The sequence below is a fragment of the Narcine bancroftii genome, chromosome 4 (genome assembly GCF_036971445.1).
Source record: "Narcine bancroftii isolate sNarBan1 chromosome 4, sNarBan1.hap1, whole genome shotgun sequence".
Classification (NCBI taxonomy): Eukaryota; Metazoa; Chordata; class Chondrichthyes; order Torpediniformes; family Narcinidae; genus Narcine; species Narcine bancroftii.
The window spans coordinates 61,848,583-61,873,930 of NC_091472.1; the positions used below are offsets into that span (position 1 = coordinate 61,848,583).

The 25,348-nt window shown below is 42.4% G+C and overlaps 1 long non-coding RNA gene across 1 annotated transcript in view; it reads left to right on the plus strand.

Moving 5' to 3' along the window:
• LOC138760614 (uncharacterized) overlaps positions 1-16,813 on the plus strand; it is a 143,202-nt gene extending 126,389 nt beyond the window's left edge. The window contains exon 3 of the long non-coding RNA XR_011355749.1: positions 16,714-16,813. This is a non-coding gene — a long non-coding RNA (uncharacterized lncRNA). The remainder of the gene's footprint in view (positions 1-16,713) is intronic.
• Positions 16,814-25,348: the final 8,535 nt, after the last annotated feature.

Here is a 25,348-nt window from a genome sequence, read left to right on the forward strand (position 1 = left end):
CAGCAGCGAACGAGTAGCAGTAGTCAGGCGGTTCCGTTTGATTGTGGCTCGTATCTGATGTCCTCTTCAGCCCCGAACCCTAGGGCCACCGATCTCCAAAGGCTGTTTGGAGCCTGATATTAAAGTGTCAAGCAGCTCACGTTGTTGGAAACTGGTGCTCCCTTTCATGGGGTGATGAAAAGTGACCAAGCTGGGGGGGGATTGTTTCTTGTGATTTAACTGTGTGTTGCAGCTTGTCTGCTAACATTAGCATATGTATCATTGAACTTGTGAGTTGCAGCCTGTCTGTGTATATTAGCATATGTATTAACTCTCTCTCTCTGTTACATGTACAATCCTGACTACCATTCTGTCTGTCTTTGTCCCACCATGTCCTTTGTGCTATCGCTTCAAAACTCCTGTCTTTAATACCTGTGTAGGCTATGATACAAATTAGATGTACTCCACTAAAGCTGTTTAATTCCCCTGGTCCGTATTGGGATCCCCTATATCCCATTATGACTATACATTAAATCTATGCCCTGTCTACATTCTAAAGGAGCACAATTGTAACCTCTGCTGCCCCTATTCCAGGGGGACTTAAAACATTAACGAACAATATTCCAAAGAAATTAGTAAACAACAATGAACAATACATGTAAAGCTCATTAAAAACAGCATTAAAATACAATAAGAACTGAATAAAGCACAATAAATGTAAAGCTCATTGAAAACTGCAATAAAATACAATAAGAACTGAATAAAACACAATAAATGTAAAGCTCATTGAAAACTGCAATAAAATACAATAAGAACTGAATAAAACACAATAAATGTAAAGCTCATTGAAAACTGCAATAAAATACAATAAGAACTGAATAAAACCACAATAAATGTCAAGCTCATTGAAAACTGCAATAAAATACAACAATAACTGAATAATCAAAAGACAAGTAAAATACAACAATAACTGAATAAACCATTAAAGAAACGAAAAAAAATGTTAAATTACGGCACTTTGTAACAATCTGACTTTCCTTTGTGTTAGTGTAAAAATTGTAAAATGAAACACAAACCATATTTGCATGGGTTTTGAATATGTTAGACCTTATTAAAATGCAGTTGGAGCTGCTTGTCTGTATGGGGCACAACCCTCCAATTTGTTAGAGTGAGTACATAACAGACATTGCAGCACAAGAGCCCCTGCAAGAGAACTTGAAACATATTCAACCTTTAGTTCTGCCTTAAGTAAAATGCCTTGTGCCACAGCTCACAGGAGCTGGCCTTATTTAAAACAGTCTGTAAAACAGGCACCAAAAAAAAGTTAAAAGATGTTCTTATGAAGATTGCACACACAATAATTTAAGTACAGGCTAGTTTCTATTATATTCCACTTAAAAGTTCTGCTGCATGAATCCTGGAGCTTGTGGAGTCATTATTGAATCAAGAAATATTGGTACCATGCCAATCTCATTCTAACATGCCAATTTCTCCAGTCCTTAAGTCAAGATGTACTGAATAGCATCTGGTACAAGATCTGTGAGTTCTTAATGATATTATTATTCTTATGCACCCAATTGTTCTGAACAATGCCACCAATTTAAATCATATTCCACCTATTGCAGTACTCACACACCACCATAGACCAGTTCGCAGGTTTATTTCTCCATTAAGCTGAATCCAGTTGCGCAGGATTTACCTCCGTGATTATTTACAATGTAACTTCCGCACTACCGGATTTAAATATAAACCTGATGAATGGGGGAAAGTTATCATGAATTAAATAACAGCGGCAATACAGAGAAATTGTGCTGAGGCATTAATTTCACTCCAGAGGAAAATGCACCAGAGAAATGAATGATTAAACTTATAGGAATCCCCATAGGAATCCCCAGAGGTATCTTTATTCTCCAGAGGTGGGTGATCTTTAAACTCACGGACCTTGACTGCTGAATGTGTAGAAGAAATGTATTAAATGTGTTGATAGGGCTCCATACCTCTAACTGCAAGACAAGAGCCTGAAGCCTCAATTTCAAGTGCCACAGTGCACTTAAAGGGACATGCACACTCCCCCTTCAACTGGCTGATCCAGCCACTTTACACATCAGATCCTTTCTTTATCTCACATACACTTAAAGTTAAGATGTATAGAACTCACCCTATTTGCGCAAACATTTCTCCCTGCAAATGTTATAACATCACTCAACTCTCAGGTACTCCCTGTGCAAAATCACTTTTAAATACAATTTATTTCATAAATTGGAATTAACTGGTAGTTAAATTCGCTAATTCTACAGTATTGAAAAACGATCATTTATGACATTTAATTTTTAGCATGAATTTTAATCAATATTGGTCAGTGACTGAAGTGGGAAGTCGTGATTTATGAAATTATCTCTGGTCTCTACTCTCCCACTCCCTGCACTTCTCCCAACATTCAGGAGCTGGCACACAGTCCCTGCCTTTTTTTTTCATGTTACTCATCTACTATTCCTTTAACTGCTTGCATCAAAATGTTAGCCTTTGCTTTCTGCTTATCCTCAGATGTCTGGACAAATGCTTTTTGTGTGATCTGTAGAAGCTGGGTTATTCCCTGCTCATGCCAATTTTCTGTCTTTTGTAATTTTCTCTTAATGTCTGGGGCTGAGTTGGTAACAAAACCTGTTAGTACCAATTGTTCCCCTGCTGGGGATTCTATGTCGAGACCCCCATATTGTATATATATTTGGTCCCAAAAATTGGTCTAACTGTTCGGCACATCCGTGGGGATCTTCTATCAGGGAGGTCAGTTCTTTCTTAAAGTTACACACTTCAGTACTGGTCAGGGGCACATTTACGAAACCGAGACCCTCTCTCATGGGAACTTCCCGCAGTGGTCTCATCCAATTGGTTTCTGGCTTATTAGGTCTGGGTTCCTGCTCCCTGGGAAATGAATCAAAGGGTTCTGCCTTCTTCCTGAAGAGTCTCACGCTGTTCTGAATTAAAGTTACCTCTCTCTCCTGCCAACAGAGGTGGTAATCGAGTGCTTTGTGAGCAAGTTATCATACCACTCCTGCTCTCTTCTCTCTTCTCTAGTGGTGGGGGAGGTGGGGAAGGTGCAGAAGGGTAGGTCATAGGAGGGGAAGGAAAGATAGGAGCCGGCATAGGAGGAACATAGGGTGGAGGGAGGGAATGTAACACATCCCAACCCTGTGATTCAGGGACAAGAGGTTCCTCCTCTCTCTTATCTCTGGATTCTTTCTCATTCAAAACCAGCTGTTCAATGGATCCCTTGAGCCAGCAGGCTGCATATTCCCTGCTCTCAACATTGTCTTTCTGGTTTTGATAGAGCCATAAGTTCAAAGCTTCACACATCCATTCATCCTCGGATCCGAATTTTGGCCAGTACACGGAGCTCCCTTTAACCGGGTATCCCACCCATTCATTACAACAATACCTGACCGTCGTCAGTTTGTCTTTACCGCGGGTCTTTCCTGTGCCCCACTCAGATAACATCATCCCAAGCGGGCTGTACGTAGCTATCTGGTGGTCACGTCCTGTGTCAGGACTCTCATCTCTACTGCCCGCTATTCCCATACTTAGGAACAAGTAAAATACTCTTACCGAGTTCTGGCAGTACTGCTCTAGCGCGCGTCCTTCCGCCGTTTGTTCTCAATGCCTCTTCTCGGATATCACTCGCTTCTTCCACTGACCAGCCACCCGTCGCCCGTGAGTCCAGCTGAATCAGCCGGGGTGCACCTACTCTCGTCGTCGGGGCACTCTGTCAGTGGAGGGAGTGTGATCCCGGACGAGCCCCCATTTGTTAGGAATTAAAGTACCTTTAAAGAAATTGCTCGAGACAAAAATTGAGAACAAAGAACATTTATTACTACAACAATGCAAAGTTGGGTGCTTCCCCTTACCCTGGGAATACACACACATACTGGGGCTCACCCAACTTTTATACAGTCAATTTCAGTATCAGAATGCCCTCCCCCTTACATTCTTCTGCCCCCTGGATGGGTTTGGCATAGGTAATTCTTCCTGCCTACGTGCAGTTTCAGTACACTTGGAGGACCAGGGGGTATCCTGTGGGTGCCCCATCATGTCATTGTCCTTATTCACACCTTCCTGATTCTCTGGGCTACAGTCTCTTAATATGCAGAGTTGACTCATTCTATCTAGGGTTGGCTAATTTCATATGTATAAATCTGTGTATGGTTAGCTAATTAGAAATGTATGACTTGGTACTTCTGTCCAGGGCTAGGAGACCCTTATCTGATCCAGACTACCTCAACTTCCTACATTCTATTGTACCTTACCATTCCTTATCTTAGTCCTATGGTCTTGTCACAAAGGATAGAAGATTCTTATGTTAATCGTGCTGACTCTGCTTTCCTGCATCCTAAGCCCCAAACTTATCCTGTTTGAACTGGTTTCAGCCATTTTACTGATGAACTTTAGTTTCTTCCATGTTCATAATTTTAGATCAATTTTCCCATCTCTCACAATGTCAACAAGCTCTACTGAGAGCATGCTGGCTGGTTGTATATCAGTGTGGTATAGTTGCTGTGGAGTATTTGATCAGATGTCAATCCACAGGACCATAAGAGCAGCAAAGAGGATCACTGGGGTCTTCCTCCCTCACCTCCCACTATCAATCCACTACCTGGATCATTGTTTAAAGAGGGCTTACAAAATCATGAAGGACCCCTACCACCCTGCACACAACATCTTTCAGGTAATCCTGTTGGGAAAAAGATACAGGAGTATCAGAGCCTGAACCATCAGGCTGAGAAACAGCTTCTTCCCACAGGTTGTGAGAATGTTTAACAACTGAATGAACTGGTCATATAAACCCTTTGACACTATTATTTATTTAACTATATTTATTTATTTTCATAAATGTGCTGCATATGTATCATTTGCCTATTTGTGTGCTGTATCTGGATATGTGTTTGCATGTTTTTTCACCAAATACCAGAGAATACTGTTTTGTCAAGTTGTTCTTGAACAATTAGATGGTAATAAACTTTAAGTTGAACTTGAGGATGTTGATATTTGCACATGCATGTGTGACAATCCCCAACTTGGTGGGACTTTATACATGGGAATGCTAGAGTGCTGACTAGAGTTAGTATTTGTCTTTGAGTATCTTGTGGTCTGTTTCTCTGTCCAATGTGGCTCCTTCTGATGCATTAATTTTGTTCTTCTTTGAGGTTTGGTAATGTTTTGCAACTGAGAAGCTTGCATGGAGGGGATAGGGGAGGATTGTGAGGCTCTAACATCTCACAATGCCTAATGTTCTATAGTCAGGATAATGTGAACTATTGTGTAATTGTGTCAGAATACACCCTTCTCACTGTAACTATAGAGGTGGGGCATATATATATTGAGAGATATATATATATATATAGATCTATCTATCTATATGTGTGTGTGTGTGTGTGTGTGTGTGTGTGTGTGTGTGTGTGTGTGTGTGTGTGTGTGTGTGTGTGTGTGTGTGTGTGTGTGTGTGTGTGTTTGCGTGTGTGAACAGTTCCTGAGATGGTAAAAGGCATCAATAAGTAAAGTCTCTTTTGTTATTTAAATCTTGCATCTCTAGTTATTTAAGAAGTCTCCCAAGTAACACAGAGGCATAGCACCTAAAGTGCAGAAGTTGCAAAATAGATGAGTTAACAGCTTGGAATCAACCAAGATGGATTTCCTCAGCACTCATCATGCGTAACAAAGCAAAGAAGTTTTGCAAGTTTGTTCTGCATACCAAAGGGAAGAAATCATTTCCCTGAGAGACCTGCTTCCAAAAAGCAGCAGCTGCATCTGATGGTGCATTTCACTGAGGGCAATCAGGCATATCCAGAACAAACTCAACCAAGCTGCTGCGTAACAAAGCAAGCTTTGCTTAATCTCTCGTTGCTTGCCAGAGACACCCAACATACTGTTGCATATTTCCTCATATTCATATCTCAGTGTCAGAAAAATTCTTCTGGGGAACATCATAAAAAGATAGAGCAGACTTTTAAATCTAATTTCTCCCAAAACAAAAGTAAACCCATGACAGTTTAGGATTAATAGTTTATCAAATGTTTTAGTGGGCTTTCCCATAAAAACCAGATACTGATGGGAAATGTTTCAAGATTTATTGAAGAAAAATTAGATACATTTCAAAATTAAATTAATGTGTGCTTTTTATAAAGAAAAAGTATGTCTCTTGTTGTAAAATTAAACCCCTTTCATTTGCACATCTAGTCAGAGAGGTGTCCCTAAACTTCCAACATTGTTCCATTATTCCGCTATCCTAAATTGCTATGTCAAAATTAACTTCCATGAACTGAATTTCACTCTAAGACAGAGGAGACCCTGCTGCTTCTCTGTAGTATACAGCAGGGAGGCTGCATTGTAGTAGCTCCCTTCACTATGGTTACAATTGCAACTCCCCAACTCTCACTGGGCCTGGGAGGTGGGATTGCAAATCTTTAACTGAAGTTTCGCTTCATCAAGGCTCAGAAGCTCAGAATCTGCCTCTGAGACCCCAGAGGTGATGCATTTAAATAGCAGAAGGCATGCACTACCTCACAAACTGGCCCATATATAAAAGGGCCTGCCTTTCCCACCTGGCTCTCATTTAGCCACTTCAGAATGCACAAAACAGGAGCAAAAACAGGAGAAAGTGGGTGGGACGGTGACAAGCAGCACAGCTGGTAAATTACTCCAGCAACCTGAGTTCAATCCTGACCTTGATGGCGTTTGCACATTCTCTCTGTATTTTTTTTCCTGTCAACTCTGATTTCATTCAAAATCTCACATCCCAAACACATGCTTGTCAGTTAAATGGCAATTGTAAATTACCTGAGTGTTACAGCCAGCTCCCCACCATGATTACCAGCCCCCCCACATCTCCATCGGGCACACAAAACTCAAAACGGTCAACCAGTTTACCTATCTCGGCTGCACCATTTCATCAGATGCAAGGATCGACAATGAGATAGACAACAGACTCGCCAAGGCAAATAGCGCCTTTGGAAGACTACACAAAAGAGTCTGGAAAAACAACCAACTGAAAAACCTCACAAAGATAAGCGTATACAGAGCCGTTGTCATACCCACACTCCTGTTCGGCTCCGAATCATGGGTCCTCTACCGGCACCACCTACGGCTCCTAGAACGCTTCCACCAGCGTTGTCTCCGCTCCATCCTCAACATCCATTGGAGCGCTTACATCCCTAACGTCGAAGTACTCGAGATGGCAGAGGTCAACAGCATCGAGTCCACGCTGCTGAAGATCCAGCTGCGCTGAATGGGTCACGTCTCCAGAATGGAGGACCATCGCCTTCCCAAGATCGTGTTATATGGCGAGCTCTCCACTGGCCACCGTGACAGAGGTGCACCAAAGAAAAGGTACAAGGACTGCCTAAAGAAATCTCTTGGTGCCTGCCACATTGACCACCGCCAGTGGGCTGATAACGCCTCAAACCGTGCATCTTGGCGCCTCACAGTTTGGCGGGCAGCAACCTCCTTTGAAGAAGACCGCAGAGCCCACCTCACTGACAAAAGGCAAAGGAGGAAAAACCCAACACCCAACCCCAACCAACCAATTTTCCCCTGCAACCGCTGCAATCGTGTCTGCCTGTCCCGCATCGGACTTGTCAGCCACAAACGAGCATGCAGCTGACGTGGACTTTTTACCCCCTCCATAAATCTTCGTCCGCGAAGCCAAGCCAAAGAAAGAAGAAAGAAGACAGGGTGATAAGAGAGTCAAGGGGTGAAGATGGGAGATTTGTGAGAGGAAAGAGTTTATAGGAAAATAAGTAGGGGAATGGAATAGAGAGGAATGCTTTAAATACCACGATAGACTTAATTTTCTGAATGAGAATTTGATCTGGAGAGAATGTCCAAGAAAATGATAGCAAATGTGAACATCATACATACAATTTATTTTCAAAATTATTCATTCACATTGTGAAACATTTATGTAGGGTATTTCCTTGTGGCTACTGAACGTCCTCACTTAACATTGTTGATACATTATTGGAAAGTGCTACTTTAAGTGAAAGGACATTAAATGAAACCAATTTTATATCATATTAAATTGCTGCAATATTTTAGCAGCCCACGGACTGGCCTACAAAATGGCCAACAAACAAGATGACTGCGTGGACCTGGGGTGACACCAGCCATCATCCCAGGTGACTTCCCGCACGGGGGTAAGATGGGGAACTATGGCAGGAACACTGGCCAATTCCAGGCCAGCACTTCGAGGATGCAGGGCCCTGACATACATACCTAAGGACCATATAAGTGCAACGGCCAGAGTAATAAGCCAGTCTTGATTCCAAGGATTTGGTATGTGTGTGTGTCGTTCTTCTCCATGCCTGTGTAGTGAGGCAGTTGGACCCGAAGATGTTGGATCAATCTGAGCCAGCGACCATCCATGTGGTCTACCTCAGGCTCCTAAAGTTTTGGGTGTCACAGTCACACGTGCGGTTCAAGCAGGCTGAGGCTCAGTTCCAGCTTCAACACATCACTGACACTTGCTACTTCCACGTTGTGAACGCTCTCGATAAGGACACAGTGGCAAGGGTCGTAGATTTCCTTCGGCAGCCTCAAGAGCAAGGAAAATATGCAGCCCTCAAAGAGCTGTTAACCCGCACTTCTGGGCTCTTCCAGCACAAGTGTGTCACCGATTGCTGCATGTGGATGGATTGGAGACAGGGCCCTGTCTGCCCTAATGTGCATAATGTTTGTTTTAACCGAGCAGATCTTTCTGGAGCAGCTGCCCGAGGATATACGACTCTTGCTCACGGACAAGCACTTCAGCAACCCTCAGAAGGTCGCTGCCCGGGCAGACATGCTCTGGAGAATTAAGAAAGACACAGGCACCATTGTAGATCACATCAGCAAACCCTACAAATGGCTGCCTGCAAGACCAAGACCAGCAGAGAGACAAGTTAATACCCTGGGACAGTTCTGCTACTATCATCAATGATGGGGTGTGAAGGCCTGTCGAAGCCGCCCACCCTGTAGGTTTCTAGGAAATGCCCTGCCAACCGTCGTTGATGGCTGCAGTGGATGGCCCACGTGATAGTCTTCTGTACGTCTGGGACTCCTTGTTGGGCAGGTGTTTCCTGGTCGACACTGGCACCGAGATAAGCACCCTACCCCACGCAGGCCTTGACCCCTTCAACGTCAAACAGGGCCCAGCACTGAGGGCAGCCAACAGCTCCTCCATTTAGACTTTTAGTACCCGCACCATTCCCCTTCTTCGGTTTGGCAACAGCAGCTTTATATAGACTTTCACCCTCACGGCAGTGATGCAACTGCTTCTGGGGGCCAACTTCCTTCGTGTCCACTGCTTGCTTGTCGACCTCAAGGGATTTACAGATTCTACCTCTGGGGGAAGCCAAGGTACCCGCCTCCCCATCTGGCTCTATAACACTCTCGGACAATTAATTTTCCCACATCCTGGTAGAATGCCCTTCGATATTGGTACCACAGTTCTTCACAGCCAAGCCAAAGCATAGGGTAAGACACCACATTCTGACCAAGGACCCCTGCTCTGTGCCAGGGCACACTGACTCCCTCCTGAAAAGCTCAGCCTAGCAAAGAAGGAGTTTAAGAAAATTGTGGAACTAAGGATTGTGCAGCATTCTGACAGTCCCTGGGTCTCCCCCCTCCAGATGGTGCCCAAAGCAGCGGGGGATTGGAGGCCATGTTATCACTACCGTCGCCTCAATGAGGCCACCACGCCTGACAGATACCCTATGCCCCACATCCAGGACTTCACCACCAACCTGCATGGGGCACAGGTGTTTTCCAATGTGGACCTCATCTGGGGGTACCACCAAATTCTAGTTCACCCCCAGGACATCCCCAAGACATCAATTATAACCCCCTATTGTCATGTATGAATTCCTCCGCATGCTCTTTGGTCAAAATAACATGGCACAAACTTTCTAGAGGCTGATAGACACAGTGGGCTTGGACCTCCCATTTAGACAATATCCTCATCACTTGCCACAGCTGTAAAGACCACGCCGCCCACCTAAGACAATTGTGTACCCAGTTGAGTGAGTTCGGGCTCACGATTAACCCCGTAAAGTGCCAATTCGGCCTGGACACCTTTAACTTCTTGGGGCACAGGACAAACAGAAATCGGACTACACCCCTCCCCGAAAAGATCAAGGCACTCTTGCATTTTGCCAAGCCACACACAGTCAAGGGGCTAGAGGAATTCACCGGAATTTTAAACTTTTACCACAGATTCATACTGGCAGCAGCCCACATCATGCACCCCATTTCATACTCATGGTGGGCAAATCAAAGGACATTACCTGGGACGATAAGTTTTCGAGAGCGTTCCAGAATGCCAAAGATGCACTGGCCAACGCCACCTACCGCCCTGATAGCTGTTCCAGCAGAGCGGTGGAAGGTGTGCTGGAACAGCTCATTGAAGGCCAGTTGCATCCCCTGGCCTTTTTCAACAGGGACATTTGCCCCTCTAGAGCTCAAATACAGGGCTTTTGACCGAGAGCTATTGGCGCTGTACATTTCCATTACTTTTTGGAAGGTCAGCAATTCAAGGACTTCACCGATCACAAGCCACTGGCCTTCACCTTCTATAACATATCAGACCTGTCATCAGCCCGACATCAGGGACACTTGTCCTACATGTCTGAATTTACCACGGACATAAAGCACATTGTGGGGAAAAGCAACGTGGCAGCCGATGGTCGGTCATGCCCCGCAATGGAGTTGGTCCACACCCTATCCCAGGGGGTCGTCTCTGTCGCCATCGCCAAAACATAGCAGCAGGATCCTGAGATCCCCATGTATAGGACAACCGTCTCTGGTCTCAGGCTGGATGATGTCCCCGTCAGCCCAGGTAACCTGACACTACTGTGCAACATATCTTCCAGCAGTCCTCACCCCATTATTCCAGCTGCATGGAAGTGCCAGGTTTTCGACGTCATCCACAACCTGGAGCATTCCACAATCCGAGCCACGGTCAAAATGGTGGCTAGTAGCTTTATCTGGAATGGCCTCTGCAAGCAGGTCAGCCAGTGGGCCAAGACCTGCATGAACTCCCAGTTCTCCAAAGTGCAAGTTCACACGAGAGTGCCCACACATGGTGCAGGTTCAGCCACGTACATATTGACATAGTTGGACTGTTACCAGTTCTCGCTCCATGAGGTGGCCTGAGGCAGTCCCACTGGCTGATACCATACGGAAACCTTTGGCAGGACACTCATTGACATGTGAATGTCCAGATTCAGGGTCCTAGAGCACCTAACTTCGGACAGGGGGGGCACAATTCACCTCTGGGCAGCGCTGGCTAACTTCTTGGGGACGCAGTTCTACCACACCATGGCGTATCACCCTCAGACCAATGGGTTGGTGGAGCAATTTCACATGCTCCACAGGGCAGCCTTGAAGGCCTGGCTCAAAGGGTCCCAACTGGGTGGGTGAACTGCCTTGGGTCCTTCTAGGGATTAGTACCGCGCTGAAGGAGGACATCAATGCCTCTGCAGTGGAAATGGTCTACGCACACCTTTAATCATTCTGGGGGAGTTCCTCAGCCCCGATAAATGCTTGGAAGACCCCACAGCAACCTTTGAGAACTTGCAGTGAAAACTGAGGCCCCTGGTCCCACGGCAACCCCCACCACATGGCCAGCCCAATCTTAACACCCCCAGGGACTTAAAGATTTATCAGTACATATTTATGAGAAGGGGCGTACACAGGATGCTCCTACATTGATCGTACGAGGGGCCCTACAGGGTCATCAGGGACAACGGCTCCATCTTCATCCTCATCATTGGCGATAAGGAGGAGACTTTTACTGTTGACCACCTGAAACCGGCATATCTGGACTGTAATGAACCGGTCTCCACTCCTCCCCAACAATGCAGGGCCAGGTCATCTAAGGCTATGGACAATGGTCTGGTTGCCAGTTAGGGGGGGAGCTCATGCAGCAGCACATATGCACAGAGACAGAGTCTGGCCCACAAAATGGCCGATGAATGCAGCAATCACGCAGAGCTGGGGCTGCCACTGGCCATCGGCCCAGGTGACCTCCCGCATGGCGGGAAGATGGGGAACTATGATGGGAATGATGGCCAATCCCAGGACAGCACTCCGATTACACGGGGCCCTGATGTCAGTGCCTGGGGCCAGAGCGATAAGCTAGTCTTGTTTTCAAGGCTTTGGTGTGAGTGTTGTTCTTCTCCACACTCGCATAGCGTGTACGCTACAGTGTTCTATTTTTTATTTAATTTTTTTTCTCATCAATATTTTAACAAAATGATGTTGAACGAAACAATATCATTCAAGGACTGACTGTATCAGAAACCGTTCTTTAATATTCTCCTCTATTTTGAGAATTGTTCCGACATTATAATCCATTCACCTGCTTGGACCCCTGATTCGGCACAGCTGCTCATTGTTGTGAAACTGTTTTGAGGCAACTGATAGATCTCCTCCTGAAAGTCAGGGTAGATCATGCCTCAGTTCACTTTTTTTTATTATGTTTTAAACAAAATATATAACCTTGGGTAAACATGATATTCCTCTTGAAAATCCATTTGTATTATTTTCTTCCAAGTTCCAGATTTATCACTACATTTATTTTGTCAATGTTTCTAGTATTGCTGATGTAAAACCAACTGGTCTATCAATCATAAGATTACATCTGCCCTTTTGTTTTGGTAAGAATCATATTTTCTTCCATAATTTATATTTTCTTCAATCTTACTTTGCCCCCACCCCCATCATAGAGAAATATATGTCATAAAGTGGATGTTGCTGGCAACGCCAACATTTATGTCCATTTTCTAATTTGAGGAGGTAGAAGTGAACTTGAGCTTTATTTATTTATTTTTATTTACACTACAGCACAGAAACAGGGCCTTTTGGCCCTTCTAGTCTGTGCTGAACCATTTTTTTCTGTAGTCCCACTGATCTGAAACATTCAGAGCTCTCCACACCTCTCCCATCCATGTCTAAATTCCCTGGAGTGTAGAGGAATGAGGGGAGATTTGATAGAGGTATTTAAAATTATGAGGGGATAGACGAGTAAATGTAGATAGACTTTTTACAATGATGGCAGATGAGATACAAACCAGATGACATAGATTAAGAGTGAAAAGGGTAAAGTTTAGGGGGAACATAAGGGAGAACTTCTTCATCCGGATAGTGTGGAATGAGCTTCCAGCTGAAGTGGTGAATGCAGGCTCAATTTTAACATTTAAGAAAAATTGTGACAGGTTCATGGATTGGAGAGGTATAGGGGGCAATGGACTGGTGCAGGTCAGTGGGACTAAGCAAAACAAAAGTGGTTTGGCACATTTTAGAAGGCCCAAAGAGGCTTGTTTCTGTGCTGCAATGTTCTATGATTCTAAGGACATTTTAAATATTTCTGCCAGCTCCCTCAAGGTCCAAAGGAATATCTTTTCAGGCCCTAGGGATTTATCCACCTTTATTTGATTTAAGATGGCAAGCACTTCCTCCTTTAATCTGTATAGGTTCCATGACCTCACTGCTTGTTTTCCTTACTTCCTACGACTCTGTGCCTGTTTCCTGAGTGAATACTGATGAAAAGAAATGCTGCTCTTCATGTGATAAAACTGCTCGCCCTGTGCTGTTGGTGGGAAATACCAGGATTTTGAATAATTTACGAAAAAGGAATAACAATACATTGCCAAGACTGAGTGTGTCCTATTTGGAGGAAAACCAGCAACTAGAATTACCATGCCTGTGCTCCCTTTAACCTTCTTGGTCAGAAATTTGGGAGATTCAATCAAAGGAGCTTTTAAATTTGATCTAATCCATTGTGTTTTACAAATCTCCCATGTGAATGAGCAATCTGAATGAAACATCAAATATAAGATCTTTGTTTGTATGGTTTTCTGCATCCAGAGGGTAAACAATCAAAGTTATGCTGCTAATTTATTCCAAAGATGATCAGGACATTGCTTTAAGAGATCCCTCCAAATCAGAGCTTCCAGGTCCTTCCAGCATTGCCACTGCTGGAGTCATCAGGAGATATTACAAACCAGTCTTTATATCTTTGTGGGATCTAAAGATTTGTGGCATCAATCCCCAAGTAAGGTTATTACCATGGAAGGCGTATTCCTCTTCCCTCTTCAGAACAGGTCAATTTATTACACCAATGCAAATCCCCCTTTGGCTAAGCACCATTGTGCTGTGAACAGAAATTAAGCATTTTGAGTTATGGATCTGTCAGCCAAAAACAAAGCAATTTTTAACACTTTCTACTAATGACTTGACTGAGAAGTTTCAGACTCTGCAGGCTTCTTTGAAATTATATTTTGAATGTTGCTTCATTTTTAGGATATGGATATCAGGACTGGATTCCCCACCCCCCCAGTCTCCATATCCAACATATCATCCTCTGCCATTTCCTCCACCTACCACTTGATCTCAATACCAGAAAACATCTTCCCCTTGCCTCCACTCTCCACCTTCTGCAGGGACTGCTCCCTCTGTGACTCTCTCTTTCAATCCTTACTTCCCACCAATCGGCCCCTTGACACCTCCACCTGTGACCGCAGCAAGTGCTACACCTGCACCCACACCTTTTCCTTTACCAACATTTGGGGCCCCAACTGTCCTCCCAAGTGAAGCAAAACTTCATTTTTGAATTTTCAGGCATCATCTACTCCGCTCTTCAGAGAGACTGGAGGCAAACTGGGAGATCACTTTAAGCACCTCGGCTCTGTCTGCCGCAATAGTGGGGATCTCCGCAAGATAAACCATTTCAATTCTGCATCCCATTCCCATGCTGACGTGTCTGTCCACGATCTCAAGCATTGCCAGACAGAGAGTACCTGCAAGTTGGAGCAACAACGCCCTCATATTCTGTGTGGGAACTTTTCCACTGGATGTCATTAACATGGACATCTCCAGTTTCTGTTAGCTACACCCCCTTTCTATCCCTATATCTTCTTTCTAGTTCTGTCTCTCTCTTTCCTTTCCTCTCTGTCTTCTTATGAAGTTATAATCTTATGGTATTTCCTCCAGCTCTGGATTCACAGAGCCACTCCCTCCCTCAATCAATTCTTACATTTCCTCTCCTGTCCTTCAAGCTATATCCAATTAGTATCCTTGTTCTTTTGGTCTGTGCTCCTCCCCCTGGGTTTCTCTTTCCTTATCTCCAGCCTTTTAATTTAGGCACCTGTCTGTCTTTTAAACATACCTTGAAGAAGAGCTCAGGCATGACCCATCGCTGATATATCTTTACCTCTTATAGAGGCTGTGAGACCTGCTGAGTTCCTCCAACATTTTAGTTTTTTTATTGCAATCACAGTGTCGACGGACTTTCATGTTTCACATCATCAGCAGGTGGCTGGAGTTTCTGCAAGAAACAAGGAAGGTGCAGGACAGGTTACTGTATATTCCAAAAAGGAATAAATATTTGAATGGAAAAATAACACAACTGTGGGTGACAAGTGAAGCCAAATTAAAACTAGAAGGAAGGGCAGAGAAGGAAGCAAAAATTAGTGGAAGATAGAGGACTGGAAAATGTTTACAAGTATATAAAAGGCAATTAAGAAGGACCTGAGGAAGGTAAAGACGAACTTTGAAAGGAGGCTAACAAATAATATCAAAAAGGATGCTAAAAGCTTATTTAAAGCATATTAAGAGTAAAAGAGGCAACAGTAGATGCAGAAAATGACGCTGGAGAAACTGTAATGGGAGGCAAGGAGATGGCAGTAGAACTGAATAAGCATTTTGCATCAGCCTTCAATGTGGAAGACATTAGCAGTATACCAGACTTTCCAGGATGTCAGGGAAGAGAGGTGAGTTCACCAGAGCGAAGGTGCTTGGGAAGCTCAGAGGTCTAGGTGTAGATAAATCTCCAGGACAAGATAGAATGCATTCTTGGGTTCAGAATGAGGGGGGTCCTCATAGAAGCAGTTTGAATGTTGAAAGGGCTGGACAGAGTAGATGTGGCAAAGTTGTTTCCCATGATAGAGGAGTCTAGAACAAGAAGATACCACTTCAGGATTGAAGGGCACCAATTTAAAACAGATGCGGTGGGATTTCGTTTGCCAGAGAGTGGTGAACCTCTGGAATTTGCATCCATGGGCAGCTGCAGAAGCCAGGTCCTTGGGTATATTTAAGGCAGAGATGGATAGGTTTGTGTACCAAAGTTTATGGGGTAAAGGCAGGGGAATGGTGCTGGGTGGGAGAATGGATCAGCTCAGATTGAATGGCAGAGTGAACTCAACAGACTGAAAAACCTTCTTCTGCTTATATGTTATGGATTAAGATATTGAAAAGCAAAGAAATATAGAAAGAGGATTTAAAAGTCGCAACTATCAGAAATATTCAGTATGTCAAAGAGTATCTGTGGAGCAAGATTTGACCATCATAGATTATGCTTGATATGCCAGTGTTTCTAACATTTTCTATCCTATATTTCTTTAAAAGAATAGAGGGAAAGTTCTAGGAAGTGATAATCCATCTTTGCAAAGTTCACATCTGTCTGTATGTTCCTGAACAGTGTCTGAGTGTCAAAGAGAAGTCCAGACTTTATAATCCTTCAGTATCATTTTTGAACTGATTTTGGTCTGTATTGAAACGTTCAGAGTGCAGTTACATCAGAGGCTGTGGTATCTCAATGCAATGAAAATAAATTAAAAGTAATCAATATCCACACTTGGATGCTCTGTGACTGAGAGGTACTTGAAGAAAATTATATTAAACAATACTCACAGGTTTTATTGTTCACAGAACCTATGAATTTGAGAACTGAAGATGAAAAGAGCTTATGAACATCCAGACACTTCAGAAACTGTGCACCAATAGTGAAGGGAAGGGATGACCTAGTAGATGAGCAGCTCATCATCTTAACTGAGCTTCTTGAGTGCGGCTGGATCTAGCTGTATACACATTCATGGAGAATTTCCCATCACAAGTGATGTGTTAGATGTAAACAGCAGAAAGGATTTGAAGAGTCAGGAGGTAGGCACACATGGAATTATGTCCAATTTTCATCAGTTTTTTTTTAAATTTTTCACACTATGAACCATATTGACCAAAATACACATAAACATTTCCCTCTTAAAGATACACAGTGTCATTTTCTCCCCTTTCCCCCCCCCCTCCCTTCCCTCCCGCCTTCCCACCCCCTTCCCCACCCACTAAACGTTCAATTGACATGAAACATCGGCAATTTATTTCCCTCCACAAATAATACTTAATCTATGGAATTTCTCCAGCAGTTTGTTTTTATTCAGTTTTATGTAAGTTTAAAACTGTTGTTTCAAGTCAATTAATATAGTATGTCCTAGTGCTACTGCAAATGGTCTTGTCCAACACTTCTATGACAGGAATGCATGTAAAATGCTTAAAAGCCCAAGGTTGAGATCTTGATTCATTATGTCAGAAACAATTTTCTTATCTTAATCTTGGTAAAAGTACAAAGAAGAGGTGCAACACTTGCGCCCGCACCTCCTCCCTCACCATGGTCCGAGGCCCAAAACAGGCCTTTCATATTAAGCAACATTTCACCTGAACATATTTACAACATTCGGTACACCATTTGTAGCATTCTCTACATCGGAGAGACCAGTCGCACACTGGGAGATCGCTTTGCTCAGCACTTACTCTCCACCTGCACCACAGCGACCTCCCAGTGGCCAACCACTTCAATTCCAGGTAACACTCCCATGCTCACATCTGTCCACCCTGACTACCTGCAGATTGGAAGGACAACACCTTATTTTTAGTGTGGGCACTCTCCAGTCACATGGCATGAACATTGACTTCAGTTTTCCATTAAACCTGCTTGCCTTTTCTTCCCCTTCCAAATTTTCTGTCTTTCCAGTTCTTTCACCATCACATAAAAATCCTGCCTTTCCACTCCCTCCCCCATTCCTGTCAGTACTGCTGTCCCTGCCCTCCCTTATCCGCCTATCATCTCCTGCCCTGCCTCACTTCTTCCCCTTCCCACTCTTTTATTCTGATGCTCACTGGCATTTTCTCATACTTTGACAAAGGGCTCAAGCCTGAAAAGTTAGTATTGTGTCTTTGCCTTTCCTACATAAAGGGCACTGTTTGACCTGTTGAGTCTCTCCAGCATTGTGTGCTTTTCAAAGAAAAAGAATCTCATTTTCCTGTAGGATTGAGCACCTATAGTAAAGAAAAGGTACAAGGACTGCCTAAAGAAATCTCTTGGTGCCTGCCACATTGACCACCGCCAGTGGGCTGATATCGCCTCAAACCGTGCATCTTGGCGCCTCACAGTTTGGCGGGCAGCAACCTCCTTTGAAGAAGACCGCAGAGCCCACCTCACTGACAAAAGGCAAAGGAGGAAAAACCCAACACCCAACCCCAACCAACCAATTTTCCCCTTCAACCGCTGCAATCGTGTCTGCCTGTCCCGCATCGGACTTGTCAGCCACCAACGAGCCTGCAGCTATTACCCCCTCCATAAATCTTCGTCCGCGAAGCCAAGCCAAAGAAGATATGGGTAGGTCACGTCTCCAGAATGGAGGACCATCGCCTTCCCAAGATCATGTTATTTGGCGAGCTCTCCACTGGTCATCATGTCAGAGGTGCACCAAAGAAGAGGTACAATGACTGCCTAAAGAAATCTCTTGGTGCCTGCCACATTGACCACCGCCAGTGGGCTGATATTGCCTCAAACTGTGCATCTTGGCACCTCACAGTTCGGTGGCAGCAACCTCCTTTGAAGAAGACCGCAGAGTCCACCTCACTGACAAAAGACAAAAGAGGAAAAACCCAACACCCAACCCCAACCAACCAATTTTCCCCCGCAACCGCTGCAACCGTGTCTGCCTGTCCCGCATCGGACTTGTCAGCCACAAACGAGCCTGCAGCTGACATGGACATTTAACCCTCCATAAATCTTCGTCCGCGAAGCCAAGCCAAAGAAGAGTATAGGGAATACTTAAAGTGGTATGTGAATGGAAAGAAAAAGGTTGAAAACCACTAATCTAGATCATTGATGTTGATGACAAACAATAATGGACCCAGCCTGATCCTTGAGGCACACTATTAATTAGATCACCACTCTCTGACTTCTCCCAAAAATCCAATGTCAAATTCAGATTACTACCTCACTTTGAATATTGAGTGACTGAACCTTCCTGACTAAACTCCCATGTGGGACTTTGTCAAAGGCCTTACAAAAGTCCATGTAGACAACATCCACAGCCTTTTCTTCATCAACTTTCCTGGTGACCTTCTTGAAAAATTTTACAAGACTTGTTAAACATGACCTACCATGGAAAAAGACATATTGATTATCCCTAATCAGTCCTCAACTGTCCAATACTTATATATCCTATCTCTTAGAGCACCATCTAATATATTACTTACTATTGATGTCAGGCTCACCAGTCTATAATTTCCTCAATTATTTTTGAAGCCTTTTTTTAAACAACAAAACAATATGAGCTACCCTCCAATCCTCCAGCACCTCACCTGTGGCTAAGAACATTTTAAATATATCTGCCAGGTCCCCTGCATTTTTTTATACTTGTCTCTTTCAAGGACTGAAGAAATATCTTGTCAGGCCCTGGAGATTATCCACCTTTATTTACTTTAAGACAGCAAGTACCTCCTCCTCTTTAATCTGTAAAGGTTCCATGAGCTCAGTGCTTATTTGCCTCACTTTTCTTGACTCTGCCAATTTCATGAGTAAATACTGATGAAAAATGAAACATTTAAAATCTTCTCCATTTCTTCTGACTCCTAACATAGATAACCACTCTTATCTTAAAGAGGATCAATTTATCCTTTACAATCTTTTGCTATTAATAAACCTGTAAATCCCTTTGGATGTTCATTTACCTTGTCTACCAAAGAAACCTCACACTCCTGATTTCCCTCTAAATGTTTTTCCTGCAGTTTTTATAACCCTCAAGTACTTCATTTTCTCTTTGTTTCCTTTACTTGCTGCATATCTCTTTCTTCTTGTTAACCAGATCCCCAATATCCTTTGACAGCCAAAGTTACTTATGCCTGATAACTTTGTCTTTAGTTCTAACAGAAATATCTAAACATTAATTGCTAGTTGGGGAGTGCCTGTACCCTCAAAATTTCACCCTTGAATGCTTTACACTTACCAAGCATATCCTTGCTAGAAATTAATCTAACCCATTCTATGCTTCCTCGATCCTTTCTCAGTTCCTCAAAATTGGCCTCTCTCTAATTTAGAATCTTAACCTGAGAACCAGACTTAATCTTATCCAAAATTATCTTTAAATCTATGGCATTATGATCATGGCCCCAAAGTGCTGCCCTACACATGCTCTGTCATCTGGTCCCATCTCATTGCATAATAAAAAACTTCCTGAAGACATTTGACAAATTCAAAGCCATCAACCCTTTTACAGTATGGAAGTTCCAGTAAATATCACCACTATGTTTTCTGCAGCTATCTTCAGATTTGCTCCTCCAATTGTTACTGACTATTGGGTATTCTATTATACAATCCTATTAATATGGTCATACCTTTCCCACTCCTCAGCTCCATCATATAGCCTCAGTAGATTTAAGCCCTCAAGTCTGGCCTGTCTGAGCAATGCCACTCCTCCCTCCTTCATCCTTCCCACTCTATTGCATCTGAAACAACAGAACCCAGGAAAATTGAGTTGTCAATCCTCCCCCTCCTGCAACCAAGTTCGACTAATGGCCACAATGTCATGATTCCAGGTGCTAATCAACCTTCTATGCCTGTCAGCCTTTCCTACAATACTTTTTGCCCTGAAATAGATGCATCTGAGAAAATTATTTCCACCTCACACAACCCTTTGATTTCTGTCTCTTTATACAATCTCCTCCCTCCCTTTCTTAGCTACAGGATCAGACTCTGTTATTGAGAGGAACAACCATAGCAGTATCCTGCATTGCCTGCGTGTTCCCTTTCCTTCTCGTGACTGTCACCTTGCTACCTTCTTCCAGCCTCCTAGGTGTGATTGCATCCCTGTTTATCAGCTCCCCTAGAGTTCATCGAACTCCAGTTCCATTCACCTAATATGGTTTGTAGGGAGCTTCAGCTGAATGCACCTTTCACAGATGGCAAGAGAATCGATTCCAGTGCTCCCAATAATATAATCAGAAAGAATGATAACTCCAACATTACAAATGAGTTTTCCAATTGTAGTGGATCATAGTAACTGATCAGAACCTTTCTATTATGCCCTGACCCAATGGCACCAGAAAGAGCTCAGAAAGGTTACTCTAAAATTAGATGAAATGAAATATGCCTAATATGCATTTTATTTGTGGCCTGTTGCTGCTATAATTGCTGGGCAAAGATTCTTGATTTCAAAAATGAATTTATCAAAAGCAATCAGAAAAGATATCAGGCTTAGCTAATCAAATGGGAGTTAAATTCTTCATTTATTATGGTGATAATAGTTGTCAAAAATTAATATCAGGAAAAAAAGAGGCAAGTACTTTCTGTAGCCGACTGAAGAGTAGTGGCAGTGATAAGATGTTAAGGTGGAAATTAAGTTGAGAAGATATAACTTTGTGGTGCTCTGCAGCCCAATGAATGAATCACAGATCTGGGCCAGAAAATACATGTTGCATTTGCCCAGACATGCATTAAAGCAGCAAGATCATTTGAAAACTGGCAGGATTATATATAAATGGACTTGCTGTATTAAAGCTGGAGATCATGAAGAAAATAAAAGCAATATGCCTAAAAACAACATGAATGGTTTCTATTCCTAGGTCAGTTAACAGAGCTGGAAAAAAGGAACCAATGTGATCAAATTACTCCAAAACATTGGGCAGGAGATTGGCATATTTTACTTGTGAGCCAGCAATGGAACAAATGAGGAAGAATTATGACATATTTCATCATCCTTTCAACAATGACAATGACCAAAAATGCCCAATAATTTTAATGTACAGTGAAGGATCTACTTCATCTTACTAATGAAATTAAAGCAGACCATTAAAATTTGTAATTAAGTACCATTGTAATATTAAGAAGTGTTTAATAGCTGGAGCTTTTGAAATTGTTAAAATAATTAATTATGATTCAAAATTAATTCATATTAAAAATTTAAACGGCTGAATGAAAGCAAGTCAATTTCATCCATTACAGATTTTAAAGGGAAAACTTAATGAACATGTGACTTATTGCTTTTGTACTAATTGTAGAGCACTCCATTTTCTTTGTGCCTGAACTGTTCAATATAATTTCCATTTAAGGATAATTTAAAACCCAAAGATAAAAACAGAATCAAATAAATGAGCATGAAATGTACATCAATGTAACTAAGATAAAGCGAGCATGCAATTATTTACTATAAACACTTAATCACATATATAAATATTACATCTTCTTTGGCTTGGCTTCGCGGACGAAGATTTATGGAGGGGGTAAAAAGTCCACGTCAGCTGCAGGCTCGTTTGTGGCTGACAAGTCCGATGCGGGACAGGCAGACACGGTTGCAGCGGTTGCAGGGGAAAATTGGTTGGTTGGGGACATATTATTTGGATATGCTAATTAAACATCCAAAATTGAAGATTGTGGCTACTCACTTGTCTAAAGTCATCATGTTCTGTTACTTGATTCTTTATTCCCATTTACAGTTTTCTCTCAAATGTTAAATTAACTTACTCATTATATTTGCTTTACTAGTGTTATTTTCTATTTGTTCAGTGATGGTAATGTTTGGAAAGGAGCACCTCAGGGGAGTTTGTAGGGTGAAACCAAGGGAAGAATGGGTGAAGCTTAAAGGTCACCTTTCAATAAATATCTTCCCGACCCACATATACAGATAACACTGGACAACAATTTGTTCAAAAGCTTTGCTTGCTGAAAAATAATTGGGGATTATGATAGACAACTTCAAGCTGAATACAAAGATCATTTCAGATATGCTGTATCACATAGGAAGTTGGAGAAACATTAAATTAACTTTTATTGAATTTACCATTTTAATTGCAAAATGATGCTGACACATTGCATTAGTTCAACTAACCTAAATATGTAAAAATAGGTTATGTCTAAAAAAAACAGTGTGAGATAGGAACATTTTAAGGTGATTTTTGTGATCATCTGCCCAAAATCTACAAAATACACTATAATGCGCTCCCAGATCATTTTGATTTGAGTGGGACTGTCACTTTAAGAGAACAAATCAAGCTGTAAGCCCGGCAAGCTTTGTAGATTGACTATGGGCTGACAGGCTGGGAACAGCATGCATGCGAATTCACTTCTTCTGAAGAGAGAGGAAGTAGCCGTGGAAAACACAGGTGCAGAGACCATGTGACCATCATGTTAAAGAAACAGTACTCAGTTTGATCTGGGGCCATTTTAAGGAAGTGTACTTGGAGAAGCATCCCTTTGAAGGGATACTATGCCGAAATGGCCTCGTGGTAATAGACAATTTGTCTGACTTCTCTCTGTAAGAAGAAAGAGTAGACCCACTGTGGCCAAAGGAACAGTCACTTTTGAAGAGGGATTAGTGTACCACTTTGAAGGGCTAACCCACAAAAGGATTCTGGAAGCAGAGAAATCTACTTCATTTAGATTGAGATCATAGTGAGGGTCATTTTGGCTGATCCATGAAAGGGTTTTAGAAGCTTACTTGCTTCGTGTCCCCTGCACAAAGAAAAGGGGAGTTTTAATTGCCACTCATGTGAAAAGGACATTTCTTTGAAAGCACCATGACAAAGAATTTGTGAGATTACAACAGTCTCTCCCACCTTCTCCATGATTACTTCTTTAATCAATTTAAAGCCTACATATCAATACTGGATTTTCTGAGTCTGAACTTTGAACTGACGTTCCAGAATTGAGCCTAACCTGTAAAGGCTTGGGGTATTTCCACACACACACACACACACACACACACACACACACACACACACACACACACACACACACACATACACACACACACACACACACACACACACACACACACACACACACACACACACACACACACACACGTATATTTGAGCATAGTTGGGGATTAATTTAGATAAGGTTTTATATTATTGGTAATTAATAAAAAAATATTATTTTAAATAAAACACTGTTGGATAATTTTCTATTACTGCTGTTTGAGTATGTAACAATATTGGGGTATCATCCAGGATCACACCAAATTTGGAGCTGAGTGATTGATTAATTTTCAATTTGATTGATTAGAATTTCTTGGAACCAATTGAAAGGCTTGTGTGTGGAATGACAGCATTAATAAGTTTTTGGGATTGCCCAACTTTGCAGAGTTGCAGGGGATGAAAAAGAGTAAGTTGTTGATTGTTCCACAGAAGTTGGAACTTACAGTGGAAAAACAATCAATGAGAAAGAGAAATCCAGAGAGTTATAAGTTTGGAGAGAAAGAACAAATGCAATTTGAGTTGGAAAAACTTAATTTGGAGTTTGAGAGAGAGAAAATGCAGAGAGGCAAAAGCAGTTTGAGCTAGAATTAGAAAGACTTGAGGTGGAGGAAGCTGAGAAACAAAAACAGTTTGAGCTAGAATTAGAAAATCTTATTGGGAGAAGCCTAGAGGCAATGATAGATTGAGGAAAAAATGGAAACTGCAGGAATCTTCTGAATTGGTGGAAGACTTAACCTACTGGGTTAAGTTTTTGTCAAATGGAGCCTTCTAGAGGGTTAAATGTGTGCCAAGTAAAAAAACCTTCTAGTTGGGTAATGTGGAGTAATCATGTAAGTTAGAAAGCAAATTGGGAAATGACCTTGCAGAGGATAAAGTTGTCCCTGTAGTGCAGTTGACTGCCAAGCCAATCATTGATGAAACAAAGATGAATTTGGATATATTTCCAGCCTGTGCAGTGAAGTGAGCTATATCTAAGAAGCTTGCCAGTGCAGACAGTTTGGATACGACCTTGTGAGATTTTTCACTTTAGTTGGTTTGCCAAAAGAGATCTAATCAGTGAAGTAATTTCATGTCAGGACTATTTCAGCAGATAGTTTATAAATTGGGAGTTAACCAAATCACATAATCTGCATATCATCTAGAATGATAGGGGCTGTGGCTGTGGAGAGGTTCCATTTGACCCTCTGAATCATAATGAGAATCTATTATGTTGAGAATGAGAAGGATTGGGATGAAGGGGTCCATTTGCTTTTGTTTGCAGTGAGAGAGTCTGTAGAAGAATTATTAGACTTTAGCCCCTTTAATTTGGTGTATGGACATCAAACTAGAGGACCTTTAGTGTTGTTTAAGGAAGAATGGGTTACCAAGGATGTGCAGTTGAACTTGTTCGATTATATTTCAAAATTTAAAGATAATTTGTAGAAAGTCTGTAAACTAGCTGAAGAGAATTTAAAAATGACTCAAGGTAAAATGAAGGGTTGGTATAATAAATAAGCTAGGGTGAGAACTTTTAAGCCAGGGATAA